We start from the raw sequence: 18,170 nt of genomic DNA on the forward strand, positions 1-18,170 counted from the left end.
ATTATTAATATTTTATGGTTATTTATCTATATAAATAATATTAATTACAAAGTAAATGTACATGTCCTCATAATTTGACGCTCAAAATCATCGAAATAAAATTACTGTAAATTGTTAGATTGAAATGTACTTTATTTTAAATTTAGATATAGCAAAAACTTATTAAAGGTTTTTGTTCTGATAGAACGTCATACCCTACGGCCTACACCAACTAGAAGGAATCAATATGCTACTTAATTAATACTCAACTAATCATGCTTAAACATGATTAATAATCGCTTCAGATTGGCCATCTACCGAGTGATTGAATTGGTAAGGAACAATTGAAGAACAATAGTCGACAACGGTCTGATTCAAGAATTGATTCTCTAACTCCAAATCTAGCAATATTATTTTTATTCATAATTGAAGTAGTTGGCAGTACTGAAGAACCATTAATCATACTGAATTCATCAGCTCTTATTATTACTTTCTTCTTCAACTCTTCCAATGCAGCCATAAATTCTTCAAGTTCCTGGATTCACATATCATCAATCAATTGGTTCATTCCACCAAAATCCCTAATTTTTGTTATTATTACCATATTCTTTGAATTTTCAATAATCTCCTTTTTTTTCCTTCTCGGCCTCCAATTCTCTGCGGATTTGAGAATAGTCTTGATTGTTTTGTTGCACCTTGAATTGATCGACGGTGGATGAGGAGGAGGAGGAGGAGGATAACTTTTCGGTGAGATAAATGTCAATAACGGTGTCAGCGTTGGGATGACCGAAAGCAAAAAGACGATGTCGTTTTAAAGATTGAACGAGAATAACAATTTCTGTACCGCTTAAAATGCAAAGTTCGCTAGTTATTTACCCGTAAAATGGTACAACTGAATTTATACGTAATTTCTAGACAAGTGAATTAATTTGATCCTGAAATAATGAAATAACTAAACAAATGTGCAATACTTAGCCTTGAAATGAAGATGAAATCACAAAAAACAGTAATTCCGGGGGCAGAGCTTCCGAGCACAACAATGATGAAACTAAAGAACAAAAAAGTAAAATTATATAAAGCTTTTAATCAATTAAAGCGCAAGTTTGCCTGAAAAGTCCTCCCCTTACAATGGTAATAGAGCTTACTATTTATAGTTATACCTAGGGAATAAGGACCTATGATCAAGCTCATCTTCAAGTATGAGGGCTATTGAAGAATGTGTAACTACATGGATAGTTGATACCCAATTTTTTTCTCATATATTTTTAAATATGCATAAACACTTTCAAAATATTGTACATGCATTTACAAACATGCACAATTGTTTTTACAATTTTTCTATAATTTTTAAAGTCCCTAAATCAATTTATTCATGCATTTTTAATTATATAAATGTTCAATAATTATCCCTCATATTACTTTACAATGATTTAGTCATCTAAATTCATCATTTATGCTCATATGAGTGTTTAAATATTCTAATTGAAATTTTTACAATTACATTTGCATTTTTAAGGCTATAAGTACATATTTTGCAATAATGGCCCATACATATGCATAACTACTTTATCTACACAAAAAATAACTTTTTATATTTTATAATATTAAATAATTATTTTAAATCATCTTCATGCATGAAAATTATTTTTATCATTTAATTAGTTATTTTTAAACTTATTTTATTTAGTAAAATGAGTATTTAACAAATAACCCCTTTAATTCCTCTAGTTTCTAGACCTAAACCAGCCCAAACCCCTTTAAAACTTAACCCAATTCATCCCCAGGCCCAAATATGCCTACCCGACCCAATAAACCCTCTTCAATTGTGGCCGTTGATCTTTTAGATCACGATCCACATTAACCCTTATCATTTTTAACTCAAACGACCCCCTTAACCTAGCCCATTTGTTATACTCTGCTGCCCTTCGTTCCCTAACCTCTCCAACTCTCTCTAAACTTACCACTAACCCTAATCGCCGTCACCGGCGGAGACCTCCCTTCCATGGTGTTTCTGTGCATTCTCCGACCACCACCGGTCCCCTATACTCTCTGGCTGTTTGATTTCATGAGTCCTTGAGAAGATCTTATGGAAATCCAACCTGTTCTGGCTTGAAAGTTGTTTACCGGCCTATCTCAGGCCACTTTCGTTTGTGAGTATGGATTTCCTTTAGCTTCTAGTACGAATCCATAGGTTTTCGATCGATTCTCTTCATCTCTACTCTTTTCTGAAAATTCTAGTTTCACTACTGTTCGAATCTTCTCAGATCTTTGTAGATCTAAAGTTATTCAAGTATTATTGGGTGTTTTCTTTGAAAAATCTCTTGGTTTAATTAATTGTTTCGACTTCGTTTACCCTTTATGAAATTAGGGTTCATGCCAGACTATTCTTCAAAGATTTTTCTAAACCTTTTAGTGTTTAAACTAATATTTTCTTTACATGTTTGATTAACTTTTGTGTATATGTTTAAACCCTAGATGTTCCTGTTTGTGACACTGATTTCTTCAACTTTTCCGTTATTGTGTGTGTAAGCACGTGATTTTTGCCCTATATGAGAATTACTCCCAAAAAATTCAAAAAATAAATTAATTTTTCTTGGTGTGCAATTTTTGTGATATTTTGTGTAACTATTTGTATGTTTGTCTATACATGTTTATTTGTTAAATTAATAAAAAAATACAAAAATAGGCATCTTTTGCATTTTTAGCATTTAATGTCCAAATGAACAATTTTATGCTTAATTATTACTTAATTGTGCGTTAATTGTTATTGGAAGTTAATTTGCGCTTTTATAACTTAATTTAGTTCTTAATAATAATTTAAGTACTTTTATAATTTAGTTTTAGAAAAATAAAAGAAGAAAAGAGAACAAAAATACAAAGAAAAATCGGATTGGGCCACTTCTTCAATTTCAAACCACAGGCCCAAATAATTGCCCAACTTTCCCCATGACCCGGTCCGTTTCAAACCGGGTCGACCCGGTCCGCTCCATTAACCCAACACCCCATCTTCATTTTTGTCCAACACAAAACAAAACCAAAAAAATAAAAAATAAAAGGTGAATTATCACTATTAATAGTTTTATTTTTTGTTTTTTTATATATAAAAAAAATCCGAAAATATTTTATTTTATTTTTTTATTTTTTATTTTTTTTTAAAAAAACATATATAATAATTTCGGGAATGATTTTAAAAAAAAAAGTAAAAGAATGTAGAAAATTTTAAAAAAAAATAAAAAGTTTTAAAAAATTAAAAGTAAAATAAGGTTGGAATTAAAAAATAAATATAAAGGTATCTGAAAATTTAAAAAATTTAAAGTAATTGAAAGTAGCATTTTTAAAAGAAAAAGAAAAGATAGTGGTTTGTTTTTTAAAGAAAAGTTAAATAAAGTGAGATTCTCTTTTAAAAAAAAATAAAAAGTGGGATTTTAAATAAGATAAAGTAATTAAAGTTGGAATTTTAAAAATAAAAGTAAATAAAGGTGGGATTTCTTTTTCTAAAAAAATAAAAGCAATTTGTAAGTGGGATTTCTTTTAATTAAAAAAATAATAAAATAATAAAAAAATAAATCTGAAAATTTCGAAAATTTTGCTATAAATAGAAGAGAAAATTTAGGAAGAAGGGTGGAAAAAAAGAGGAAAAACTAGATAGAGAGAAGAAAAAAGAGGGGGCGGAGTGAGAAGTATACACCCGATATACATTCTGGATACACTGAATATACAGGGACAGAATTCATTTTGGAGAGTTTTGAAGTTGAAAAGAATAGTTACTGTTTCATTGCCTCGCTTAAGATCTGAAATAGTCAGAACCTTCCTGCCTTTTACTTCTTCTCTATACTTGGAGTCGTTTATAGTCTCCTGGGTTTACTACTATTCCTACTGTTACTGGTCTATTCCTGTGTTGCTGGACTGTCGTTGTTGTGCTACATTGTTACTACTGTTGCTGCTTCTCAGCTTCATCTTCTCTTGTTTTCCAATACCAGGTACATGTCTTTTAAATTTTAAGTTGGAAAGAGATTCAACATGACTCATCAATGAAGTTTGAATTGAAATTCTGTTTTCTATTTGTCCAAGTTCATCAATTTAAATTTCATTTTTGTTTTATGTTAGTTAATTAGTAGTGAATTCAATTTGATAGCTATGAGCTAATTGTCTTACTTTGAAAGTTCGTATAAAGATTTGTAATAATATTAGCTCATTATCTCATTAGTTTAATCATATTAAATTGTCAAAGTAGGGAATATGGCATGAATGTTGGTCATTATTTAATTTTGTTGTTAGTTAAGTAAGAAGTGATGTAGAAGTGCCAAGAAAATTACAGTAGTGATATTTATTGTTAAATAAGGTTAAGATGGTGTTGTTGGTATATTTTTATAAGATAATAGATGTGTGTATAAACGTCGGCGAAAGGTGATATGATGTAGCTTGTTACAATGTTAAAATGTTATGAATGTTTACGATATACAGTTAAGTTGCATGTAAGGTAATTTTATTGAATTAACTTGTATAATAATTCCTTTCTTATAAACTCGATACCTATCTACCTTCATAAGACAAATTGATCAAATAATTAGGCTTATTAGATTAAAAGCGAGTATATGAGAATGAAACGAGATGTATAAGTACCAATTGCAACACTTGATATCAATGGTAATTAGAAATAGAATTTGCATTAAATAAATCATGAATTTTTTTTTTGGAAAATATTTCCTTCCTTTATGAATCATTCATTTTCAGTTTTATATGCAATTTATTCTTTGATATATATATATATATATATATATATATATATATATATATATATATATATATATATATATATATATATATATATATATATATATGTCATATTTGTTTTTTTTTAAATAATATTAATCATATTTTTATTCTGTCCTTTGAAATTGAATAGTTGGAATGAATATAACTTATATTCGGAAAATATAATCAACGGTCAACATTTAATAAATTGTAAATTCTTTTCAAAGAATTTAAGGGCACCTTAAATGGGAATTTATCATGATTTTCACATAAAAATGTATAGATATAATAAACAATTTGTGGAAAATCCCTAATATCATTACGAATATTTTGCACAATTAGGGATACGTTCGCGTACCCTGATTATATTTTTAAAAGCAAAAATTCGGATTATGCGTACGCGCAATTTCGAACGAATATTTAATAAAAGGATTTTTCCAAAAGGCGTTAAATCAATTTCATAAAAACCCGAGATGTACGGTTCATTATTCAAGAAAAACAAATATTCTTGATCCAACACAATTTTGAAAAATGATTGCTTAATAAATATATTATAAAAAGTTATTGTGTACACGTACGCGTGACACAAGTCCGCAATTTTTTTTAACACGAATATACGTACGCGTAATTCGATTCAAAGAAGGGTCATCAATAAGCGGTAGTAAAAACATGTAACATCAATGTATTTAATAAAATCAAGGTAATTAAGCCAATAATAAAAACAGTTAAGCGACCGTGCTAGAACCACGGAATCCGGAAATGCCTAACACCTTCTTCCGGATTAACAGAATTCCTTACTCAGGATTTCTGGTTCGCAGAATAATAAACAGAGTCATATTCTCCTCGATTCAGGGATTATAATTGGTGACTTGGGACGCCTTAAAATTCCCAGGTGGCGACTCTAAAACAAATAAACAAATCCCGTTTCGACTGTCCTTCAATTGGAGAAAACTCCCCACGCGCCCTGCGGGCGCGGCGAAAAGGAGGTGCGACAGCTCTGGCGACTCTGCTGGGGAACGAACCCAGAACCATTGGTTCAGGGTTTAAAGAATTCGAGCTTAAAATATCTGTTTTTATTGGCTTTACTTACTATATAATTTTCAACTGTTTATATGCTAATATGCTAAATGTTTTTTTTACCGCTTTAATATTATTTGAATTGTGAATATATACAACTGCTACGAAACCCCCTTCTTTCTGAGTCTTCTGAATTTATGGTGTACACGTGCGCGTGACCCACCTTTCTGTTAAAGTCATACCAAATAAGACGGAGTTGGGACAAGTAACTAGGCCGGGCAGACTTTCGTGCTCCCGGTACGTTACCCCACTTCGGCTCAAACTGTCCGTTTGGGTAAGCCAGGTTTAGAACAATCAACCTAAGGTTTTACACTTAGAATAACTCAGCCATGTACCGGATCCCTAGTAGGAACAAATATTTGCATCATATGCATTTGGCCTTGGAGACTCAACACAGGGGTTGGGTCTGTCTAGGACAGGTGAACCCAAAATTAAAAGACCATCATGATGCATCCTACTTGTTATTTGTGCATTTATTCGCCTCAAACATGCTTGTTGACCAGCTTAAATAAAAGCTTGGTAAGAAGAAAGGAATAAAATGGGTTGCTTTAAAAATTTCGAAAAAATATAGTTTTGAAATAAAGATATTTAATAAATAAAAGAAAAAATTTCGAAAATGATTTTTAGTATAAATTTTTCCAAAATAAATTTTGACTTTATTAAAATTAAATTTCAGATACAAAATGAGCACTACACAAAGCCCCTCATCCACAAGTACGGAGGAATTTCTATGTCAGCTTCAAATGTGGTGGTATGATTTAGGCGAAGACGGTCAAAGATGGGTCGTCAAACATTTGGGAAATCTCACGGACATTATGAAAGTTGAGCCTAGGGATGATCTGATTAAGGCATTAGTAATTTTCTGGGATCCTGTTCACAATGTTTTTCGTTTCTCTGACTTCGAGCTTACTCCTACATTAGAGGAGATAGCTGGCTATGTTGGTTTTGACGGAAGTTTAAGAAATCAAAGCTTGATATTCACAAAGGCTCCTTCAGTACATCGATTCTTCGGTCTTTTGAACATCATCAGTCAAATCAGGAAAAGCAATGTCATCAATGGATGTTGTTCCTTCAACTTTTTGTATTCAAGGTTCGGAAAGTCAGATGGGTTTGAAATTCATGAAAAAGGCCTTACTAATAAACAAAACAAAGACACTTGGCAGATTCACCGTCGATTTGCTTTCATGGTGGCTTTTCTAGGAGTCATGGTTTTCCCAAATAAAGAGCGAACAATTGATATTCGCACCGCAAAAATTGTGCAAATCCTTACCACCAAAGAAAATCACACCCTTGTCCCCATCATTCTATCAGATATTTATCGGGCTCTGACTTTATGTAAATCAGGAGCAACGGTCTTCGAAGGATGCAAAATTTTGTTGCAAATGTGGGTGATGGAGCATCTCCAACAACATCCCAAGATCATACAATATGGGTCAAAAAATGATAATTGCATCGAGAGCTATGAGGAAAGAACAAAAAATTATCAAGCTCCAGAAGGGATAGAAGCATGGGTATCTCATCTAAAGGCTTTAACGGCAAATCAAATTGAATGGACTCTGGGATGGCTCCCGATGAGGGAAGTAATACATATGTCAACCTCAAATAGTTATCTACTACTATTGGGATTAAGAAGCATTCAGCCATATGCACCACTAAGAGTCTTAAGGCAACTAGGGAGATATCAAATAGTTCCTGATGATGAAGATTTGAGTATGCAAGTAATCGAATTACACCCAGAAGCCACTATTCCCGAAGCTCTAATTCAGCAGATGTGGAATGGATGTCGATACTTGAAAAGTGATACTCAAGTCCCAGACACTACAAAGGGTGAGATGAATCCTGGATATGCAAGGTGGTTCGAAAAACGGTCTCGCGTGGATGATGTACCAGAACCTGAGCTAAAAAGGCCAACAAAAAGACCCCATGTTCAAAACTTCAATGATAAAATCCAAGAGCGGTTGATCTGGGGAGAAAAAGAAAAAGGGTACAAAGCAACTATCCATGCCCTAAAAGAAAATATAAGAAGCCTCAGTTTGGAGAAAGATTTGCAAGAACAAGAAGCCGAGGGCGAGAAAAAGAGTCTATCTTGTGAGAATGAAAATCTTCATGCTCGATTCCAAAAAATGAAAAGGATTTCTGAAACGCCAAAGAGGAGCTGGAAGGATCAAAAAACCATCGCCAATCTCTTTGAAAGAATGCAAGATTATGATTTCATTCTTGCGGAAAATGAAAGGGCATTGAGCAAAGCAAAAGAAAAGATCCAACAATTAAACGAAGAAGCCAGATCTAACAAGGAACGCCAAGATAGGCAGTCCGAAAAAGACAAGGCACAATTCAATAAGGAAAAAGACTATTGGATGCGATCAGAAGACCAGCTTCGTGCACAACTAGAAGAGGCAAGAAGATGCAACAAAGAACACCAACAAGCAGACCTCGACAAGGAAAGAGCGCAAGCAAGATTAGAGCAGGCCAGACTCCGAGCTTTGTTAGAATCAGCTCTAGATCGTGAGAACCGTGTCAGAGATATAGCCACCACTCGTCAGCAGCAATTGCAAGATCAAGACCAACGTCTCCAAGGTTTCAGGGCACAAATCCACGACCTGGCAGTCTTCACATCTCAAAGTTATGTAAACTGCCAAGGAATGGATTATGAAAGGTTTACAGAGCATGCGCCCACTTTTGCTCGTCATCTAGCAATGGAGTTGGAAAGGATGTATCGTACGCTGGGAGGCCATCCAGGTCAAGCCCCACATTGAGCAGATAATCCAATATTAGAGAACAAAAGTGGAAAGTGGGGCATGTTGTGAGATGTTATGAATTGTATCTTTTATTTTGATTTAAGTGTGTGTGTTTCAAGCTATTTTCTTAAAGTTTTCAAATGTAATTCCATCGTTGTGTAATAAATAAACGTGATTGACTTTATTCTAAACTACGCAAGGTCTGATTCATGTTCAGCATGATACGTAGGCAATCTCTAAGATTCGACCACCACGATAAAGATATATGTAGTAAATAAAAGCGAATGACAATTTTTCAATTTCAAGAAAGCTGGGACGACACAAGCAACCAAGCGAATGCATAATAGAAAGGAATTATTTGTCTAGGAGCATTGCATCTCAACATGTGATTATATATGTGTTAAACTCTCAAGACTAACAAGTTTGTTCATTTTCAGAATTCAACCAGTTAGTTTTTCTAAAGAGTATACTGGCATATTATCACTATCACACAAGATCAAAAGGACCAATACCCGAAAGTATGTCTATCCCAGATGTTGACACAGGTATGGAGATAGAAGAGATGGATGTCGGGAAAATGAAAGAAGAGATGCTTAAGCTCAAGCAGCAAATGGCTGAAATGTACCAAGCTTGGTCTACAGGACAGTTACCCCCATCTTACCCAAATAACCCAGCTCCATCAATGATCCAAACTCGGGATAATATCACCACTGAATTATCCCCAAGTTTCCCCATTTATCAGCACTACCGAGGCACCACCTCTCAGACACCACAGTCTCCACCTCCAAAATCAGTTCCGTACCTTCCTCCACCTATGACTCCTATTTTCGTAGCACCTCCCCCTGCTACATTTCACAAATCTCCTAGTGAGCCGACATTTCAGGCCCAAGACAACCAATATTACCCCCCTGAGCCCACCTTCAAAGCCTCCGAAATCAATTCAACTGCTCCTCGGTTTGATCTCCCAACCGAAATTGACAAGCCAGCCAAAAATGCTGAACAAGAAGAGATGTTCAGGAAGGTCAAAAGTCTAGAACAGTCGTTCCGAGACATGCGGGGATTAGGTGGGCAAGTCAGTGTAGCATACAAAGATTTATGCTTATTCCCTAATGTACAATTGCCAGTTGGCTTCAAGATGCCCAAATTTGACCTATACAGCGGGCACGACGACCCAGTAGCCCACTTAAGGGGTTTCTATAGCAAGATGCGAGGAGCTGGGGGAAAGGATGAATTATTGATGGCTTACTTCAGTCAAAGTCTAAGTGGATCAGCTTTGGAGTGGTATACACGCCAGGACCATGGAAGATGGTACACCTGGGATGACCTGGCACAGGCATTCGCATACCATTTCCAATACAATCTGGAAATCATCCCAGATCGATTATCTTTGACCAAATTTGAGAAGAAACACAATGAAAGTTTCAGAGAGTATGGTTTTCGGTGGAGAGAACAGGCAGCAAGAGTGGATCCTCCTATGAAGGAGAGCGAAATGGTAGACTACTTCCTCCAAGCCTTGGAACCAACTTACTATGCCCACTTGGTTTCAACGGTTGGAAAATCATTCAACGAGGTAGTGAAGATGGGAGGTATGGTGGAAGAAGGCCTCAAGACAAATAAAATCATGAGCTATTCAGCAATTAAGGCAACTACTCAAGCTATTCAAGGCGGGGTAGGAGGAATCGGAAGAAAGAAGAGGGAGGAGGCAACCGTAGTTGATTCAGGAATTTGGCCGGGACCCAGAGGTTCACCGCTTTACTATAATCAACAACGACCTCGCCAATCAGCTTACCACCATGATTCATCCCAACACTACTATCACTCTTCAGAGCCTCATTTTGCCATTAACCATGCTCAAGCATACAATCAGCCACCTGTTCACACCAATTGGCGTGCTCCTGTCACACCAAATACTTACCCACGAGCCTATCCCGGACCAGGTTTCAGGCCTAGGCCGGCATTCAGGGGAGAAAGGGAACAGAAAAAGAAAACTTACACTCCATTGGGAGAGTCTTACACTAGTCTGTTCCACAGGCTGAGACAGCTAGACATGCTGAGACCAATACAATCCAAACTACCCAATCCTCCTCCAAAGAATCTGGATTACACCATTAGCTGTGAATATTGCTCCGGTGCACCAGGCCATGATACGGAGAAATGTTGGCATTTGAAAAATGCAATACAAGAGCTGATTGATGCTAATAAAATCGAGGTTCAAAACCCCGAAGCTCCAAATATCAATAGAAATCCAATGCCAGCCCATCAAGAGGCTAACATGATAGAAATCATACAAGCTAATGGGGAGACAAAGAAGCCGTCACAAACTGTCATGATGATCAAGTCTCATGAAACCAAGCCAGATAAGCAGTTAATGGAGGAGAAGCCGGTGTCTAAGCAGAACAAAAATGGTGATGAACCGTCTATGATAGTTGATGAGGGATCATCGAGCAAAGTTGCCGCAAAACAAGAAAGGCCAAAAGTGATAGTACCAGGGGTTGCTAACAAACCCGTTGTATTCGTGGAAGGAGCACGTACAGATCAGGTTATTATTGCACCTGTAATCCAGCTGCCGATCATCAACAACAAAACCATCCCATGGAACTATGAACGGATGACCGTAATGTACAAGGGCAAAGAAATCAAGGAAGAAGTGTGTGAGGTGCAAGGCTTGACTCGTTCGGGAAGATGTTTTACTCCCGAAGAGTTGAGAAAAACTAAAAACAATCCAATGCCAACAAAGAGAGCTGTGACGGAAGAAGAGGCGGAGGAGTTTTTAAGAAAAATGAAACTCCATGATTATTCTGTGGTGGATAAATTAAAGAAGACCCCCGCTCAAATTTCATTATTGTCCTTACTAATCCATTCAGAGGAACACCGTCTGGCGTTGATGAAAATCCTGAATGAAGCTCATGTTCCTGAAAAGATCTCTGTAAATCATTTGGGAAAAATAGCCAACAGAATCTTTGAGACAAACAGAATTACATTTGCCGATGATGAATTGCCTGCGGAAGGTACCGAGCATAATAGAGCTCTTTACCTCACCGTGAAATGTGAAAACTCTGTAGTAACCCGGGTATTGGTTGACAATGGGTCCAGTGCAAACATATGCCCTCTCTCCACTTTAAACAAATTAAAAATTAAAGAGGAGAGGATCCAAAAGAATAGTATCTGCGTACGAGGATTTGACGGTGGAAGCAGAGATTCATTTGGCGACATAGTATTGGAACTAACTATAGGGCCAGTTGAATTCACCATGGAATTTCAAGTGTTGGACATGACTGTTTCTTACAACTTGTTGTTGGGTCGACCATGGATCCATGCTGCTAAAGCAGTCCCGTCAACACTACATCAGGCTGTCAAGTTTGAATGGGATCATCAAGAAGTAGTCGTGTATGGAGAAGAAAGTTTAAATGCTCACAACAGCACCATTGTACCGGTCGAGAGAACAGAAATTGACCAAGGACCATGGGTATACCAAGTGTCCGACACGGTGTCGGTAGAGAAAATTCCATAGGGGAAACACCTTTCGAATCCAAAGATATACTCTGCATCAGTCATGGTAGCTTATGAAATGCTGAAGAATGGCTTTATACCCGGCAAAGGTCTGGGCTTATCTCTGCAAGGAATTGTACAACCAGTATCTCTCCCCGAGAACTGGGGAACATTCGGTTTAGGGTTCACACCTACCGCCAATGACGTGATAAGGGCCAGGAAGTTGAAACACCAAGCATGGTTTCTTCCAAAACCAGTACCACAGCTGTCGAAGTCTTTTGTCAAGACCGGTGCTAAAAATCGCCCGATAACAACAATTCCTAAATCCCAGGTCAATCCTGAGGAAGAATTAATTGAAAGGTTCGAGAAATTGTTTAGTGATGTGAATATGTTGGAAGGCGGAGAAGGGTGTAGCAACGCAGAAGTTCAATTCGTTGGACCAGAAACAAAGCTCAATAATTGAAAAGCCACTCCTCTCCCAATTCGAAAGGAGTCTTGGTAGTTTATTTTGATTTTCTTTCAGTTTGTTTGGGTTATTTCAAGGTTGTAATCCCAAAGTTTATCTTACAGTTTGTTTGAAGTGTGCAAACCTTGTTATCTTTCATCATCCAATAAAAAGCAGTTTCCTTTTTATTATCGTTCCTGATAGTTTTCTTTTCTTTTTCTTCTTTCCTATACAGTTCCTTTTACGCTGGCTCTAGTGATATGGCATGCATGAGGAATCCTCAGCCCAGTCTTAAAAATCAATCTGGTTCCGAAATAATAATTCAAGAAATATATTGTGATTATGAATCAGAATATGATGAAGATGAGGTTTTTGAAGAGATTAGTAAAGAGTTAATTCACTTTGAGGAAAAAATCAAACCTAACTTGAGTGATACCGAGGACATCAATATAGGGGACACGAGTAATATCCGAGAAACTAAAATAAGTGTCCATCTGGAGCCAAAGATCCGAGAGGAGTTAATTAAAGCACTCATAGAATTCAAAGATGTTTTTGCATGGTCGTATGACGACATGCCGGGCTTGAGCACTGATTTAGTGGTCCACAAATTGCCCACCGATCCAACAGTGCCTCCTGTCAAGCAGAGGCTGAGAAAATTCAAGCCTGAGATGAGTATGAGAATTAAGGAAGAAATCACCAAACAATTGGAAGCAAAGGTCATTCGAGTCACTCGATATCCTGTTTGGTTGGCTAATATCGTTCCTGTACCAAAGAAAGACGGCAAAATTAGAGTATGCGTCGACTATCGCAATCTCAACAAAGCAAGTCCAAAGGATAATTTCCCATTACCCAATATCCATATTTTGATCGACAATTGTGCCAAGCATGATATAGGGTCTTTCGTGGATTGTTATGCCGGATATCATCAAATTCTAATGGATGAAGAAGATGCAGAAAAGACGGCATTCATCACACCATGGGGAACTTATTGCTACCGGGTAATGCCATTCGGTTTAAAAAACGCCGGAGCAACCTATATGAGAGCAATGACCACAGTGTTTCATGATATGATACACAAGGAGATTGAGGTATACGTGGACGATGTGATCATAAAATCAAAGCATCAGCCGACCACGTTGAGAATTTGAGGAAGTTCTTATTAAGACTTCGCAGGTACAACCTCAAGCTTAACCCTGCCAAGTGCGCATTTGGAGTTCCATCCGGAAAGTTGCTAGGATTCATAGTCAGTCGACGAGGCATTGAGCTAGATCCGTCAAAGATCAAAGCCATCCAAGAACTGCCACCCCCAAGTAACAAAACTGAAGTAATGAGTTTGTTGGGAAGGTTAAATTATATCAGCAGGTTTATTGCTCAGCTCACAACAACCTGCGAGCCAATTTTCAAATTGTTAAAAAAGGATGCTGCAGTCAAATGGACCGATGAGTGTCAGGAAGCGTTCGATAAAATAAAAGGGTACTTATCAAACCCACCCGTGTTGGTCCCGCCAGAGCCAGGAAGACCTTTGATTCTTTACTTGATGGTTTTGGAAAATTCATTTGGTTGTGTATTGGGGCAGCATGACCTCACTGGCAGAAAAGAACAGGCCATCTACTACCTTAGCAAGAAGTTCACAGCTTATGAGGTTAAGTATACTCATCTGGAAAAGACATGTTGCGCCCTAACATGGGTAGCTCAAAAATTGAAACACTATTTGTCATCCTACACTACTTACCTCATTTCTCGTTTGGATCCCTTGAAATACATTTTTCAAAAGCCTATGCCAACGGGAAGACTTGCAAAGTGGCAGATATTGCTCACGGAATTCGACATCATCTATGTGACTAGAACTGCAATGAAGGCTCAAGCACTGGCCGATCATTTAGCCGAAAACCCGGTCGATGAGGAATATGAGCCGTTGAAGACTTATTTTCCTGATGAAGAAACAATGCATATCGACGAGGTGGAACAAATCGAAAAACCTGGCTGGAAACTTTTCTTTGATGGAGCCGCCAACATGAAAGGAGTCGGAATAGGAGCTGTAATCATTTCTGAAACAGGGCGTCACTATCCTGTTACGGCTCAATTGCGATTTTATTGCACCAATAATATGGCTGAATATGAAGCTTGCATTTTGGGGTTAAGGCTAGCTGCAGACATGGGTATCCGAGAAATCTTAGTCATGGGAGATTCGGATCTTTTGGTACATCAAATTCAAGGAGAATGGGAAACCCGAGACTTGAAGCTCATACCATACCGACAATGTCTACATGATCTTTGTCAGCGGTTTCAATCAGTGGAATTCCGACATATTCCAAGAATCCATAATGAGGTAGCCGATGCATTGGCTACCCTGGCATCAATGTTGCACCATCCGGACAAAGCTTATGTAGATCCGATACATATTCAAGTCCACGATCAACACGCTTATTGCAATATGGTTGAAGAAGAATTTGATGGTGAACCATGGTTCCACGACATCAAGGAGTATATCAGAATGGGAATATATCCCGCACAAGCCACAAGAGATCAAAAGAGGACCATTAGGCGATTAGCAAATGGATTCTTCTTGAGCGGAGGAGTTTTGTATAAAAGAACACCAGATCTTGGATTGTTAAGATGCATAGATGCCAGACAAGCTACAACTGTCATGTCTGAAGTACATTCAGGAGTTTGCGGACCCCACATGAGTGGATATGTGTTGGCAAAGAAAATCCTCCGAGCTGGTTACTATTGGCTTACCATGGAGAGAGATTGTATCAGTTTTGTACGCAAGTGTCATCAATGCCAAATACACGGAGATTTGATTCATTTTCCACCATCCGAGTTGCACACAATGTCGGCACCATGGCCTTTCGTTGCTTGGGGCATGGATGTGATTGGTCCAATTGAGCCGGCAGCATCTAATGGACACAGATTCATTCTGGTAGCCATTGATTATTTTACCAAATGGGTTGAGGCCAAGACATTCAAATCAGTAACCAAGAAAGCTGTGGTCGATTTTGTCCACTCAAATATCATATGTCGATTCGGAATCCCGAAGGTGATCATCACAGATAACGGTGCTAATCTCAACAGCAACTTAATAAAAGAAGTATGTCAACAGTTTAAGATTACACATCGTAACTCTACCTCATATCGGCCCAAGGCGAATGGAGCAGTAGAAGCAGCCGACAAAAACATAAAGAAGATACTTCGGAAAATGGTAGAAGGTTCAAAACAATGGCATGAAAAATTACCATTTGCATTATTGGGATACCGCACTACTATTCGCACTTCAGTAGGAGCAACTCCTTATTTGTTGGTATACGGCACTGAAGCAGTAATTCCTGCAGAAATTGAGATTCCTTCCCTTCGGATCATCGCCGAAGCAAAGATTGATGATGATGAATGGGTCAAAACCCGTCTAGAACAGTTAAACTTGATTGACGAAAAACGATTGACCGCAGTATGCCATGGTCAATTATATCAAAGAAGAATAGAAAGAGCATACAACAAAAAGGTGCGTCCCCGGAAGTTTGAAGTAGGTCAGCATGTGCTGAAGCGTATTCTTCCACATCAGGTTGAAGCAAGAGGCAAATTTGCTCCGAATTGGCAAGGACCATTCATTATGACCAGAGTATTATCGAATGGTGCACTATGTTTAACAGATATTGAAGGCAAATGCATAGATATGGCGATCAATTCTGATGCGGTAAAGAGATATTATGCATAACTTTTTGAATGTTTGTATTTAGCACTATTTCGAAGATTGAAATGACAAAGGCAATTTATTCTGCTATCCAAACACTATACCATTTGCTTCCCCTTTGAGCCATACTTGTTTCTTTCCTACCCTCTCTTGGAATCAATAAAAAAAAAAGATCAAAATCTTCACTATTATGTAGTGAACTACGTTTGACCTGATTCCTCAAAGAAGGATACGTAGGCGCCTCACAGCTCGGTCATAGGGTGCACAACATGCACAATGTGCACGGAAAAGAAATATTAAGAGACCCCAATCAAGAAACTGGGGTAGGAATTGTATTGGAAATAAGAAAAGATTCCAAGAGTTGTAATTTTAAACCCATACCAAAGCTATTTAGCTTTTAATACCTTTTCCATTCCTAACCTTAATACCAAAAAGACCTTTCGATCAATCTTAGAAAAATGCTGAGGCAAGCAAATGAAGTGGTTCATAACACTCTGGTACAAACAAGGAAAGAAAGTAAAATGAGAGAGTCTTATAGGTGAAAACCCACACGGGCACCATAAGGCGACGGAGGTTGAGAGAAAAGTAAAATGAGAGAGTCTTATAGGTAAAAACCCACACAGGCACCATAAGGCGAAAAGGAAGTGAAGAAGTGAAAAACGAGGAAAATTTATCGGTGAAAACTCCTTGAGACAATTGAGAGGAGATGGATTAAAAGACTGGGTTGATTAATCCGAAATGCATACCCTGATCATTGGTGCCAGTAATTCCAATCAGATAAGTCCTTTATTCCTTTTCCAACAGTCATCCAAAAAATTGGATTTTTCTTTTCATTCTATAATTGTCGAAATCAGCGTATTTCGTTACTAATAGTCTTACTTTCTCCAAGCTTTGAGATAAGTTTTATTCCAAACAAATAAGAAGGAATGTCAAGGTATACTACCAAGATTCAAGATTACAAAATACAGCCACGAAAGGTGGGAGATAAAATACGGGTGTAAGAAAGATGAAATCAAAAGTGGGTCAGCAAAGTCAGAAGAGGCACATGATTACAGTTGAAAGGTTTTGAAGGAAAACACACAGAGGGGAATCCTATAGTCAAGGATCAATTACAAAGACAAAACAGTCTTTTCAATCATTCCAAGGCAATAAAGAGAGACGAAGAGAAACATCACCATCTGCAAGAATACCACAGCCAACCACCCTGCTTTAAACTAACGAAGTTTTCTTTGATTTAAAACAGGGGCAAAAACAATATTTGTATGGAGAATGAGGATGAGAAAAGAAGAAGTCAGGCGTCCACCTGGAAAATGAGGATGAGAAAAAGAAGAAGTCAGGCGTCCACCTGGAGAATGAGGATGAGAATTAAAAGAAGTCAGGCGTCCACCTGGAGAATGAGGATGAGAATTAACGAAGTCAGGCGTCCACCTGGAGAATGAGGATGAGAAAAGAAGAAATCAGGCGTCCACCTGGAGAATGAGGATGAGAATTAAAGAAGTCAGGCGTCCACCTGGAGAATGAGGATGAGAAAAGAAGAAGTCAGGCGTCCACCTGGAAAATGAGGATGAGAAAAAGAAGAAGTCAGGCGTCCACCTGGAGAATGAGGATGAGAATTAAAAGAAGTCAGGCGTCCACCTGGAGAATGAGGATGAGAATTAACGAAGTCAGGCGTCCACCTGGAGAATGAGGATGAGAAAAGAAGAAATCAGGCGTCCACCTGGAGAATGAGGATGAGAATTAAAGAAGTCAGGCGTCCACCTGGAGAATGAGGATGAGAAAAAGAAGAAGTCAGGCGTCCACCTGGAGAATGAGGATGAGAATTAAAGAAGTCAGGCGTCCACCTGGAGAATGAGGATGAGAATTAAAAGAAGTCAGGCGTCCACCTGGAGAATGAGGATGAGAATTAAAGAAGTCAGGCGTCCACCTGGAGAATGAGGATGAGAAAAGAAGAAATCAGGCGTCCACCTGGAGAATGAGGATGAGAAAAGAAGAAGTCAGG

General features: G+C 37.6%; 1 pseudogene; it reads right to left on the bottom strand.

Annotated features, from left to right (window-relative positions):
• Positions 1-258: 258 nt before the first annotated feature.
• The window catches only part of LOC142182070 (agamous-like MADS-box protein AGL62), a 36,201-nt pseudogene continuing 18,289 nt past the window's right edge, over positions 259-18,170 (bottom strand).

The sequence above is a fragment of the Nicotiana tabacum genome, chromosome 6 (assembly GCF_000715075.1).
Source record: "Nicotiana tabacum cultivar K326 chromosome 6, ASM71507v2, whole genome shotgun sequence".
NCBI classification, from domain to species: Eukaryota; Viridiplantae; Streptophyta; class Magnoliopsida; order Solanales; family Solanaceae; genus Nicotiana; species Nicotiana tabacum.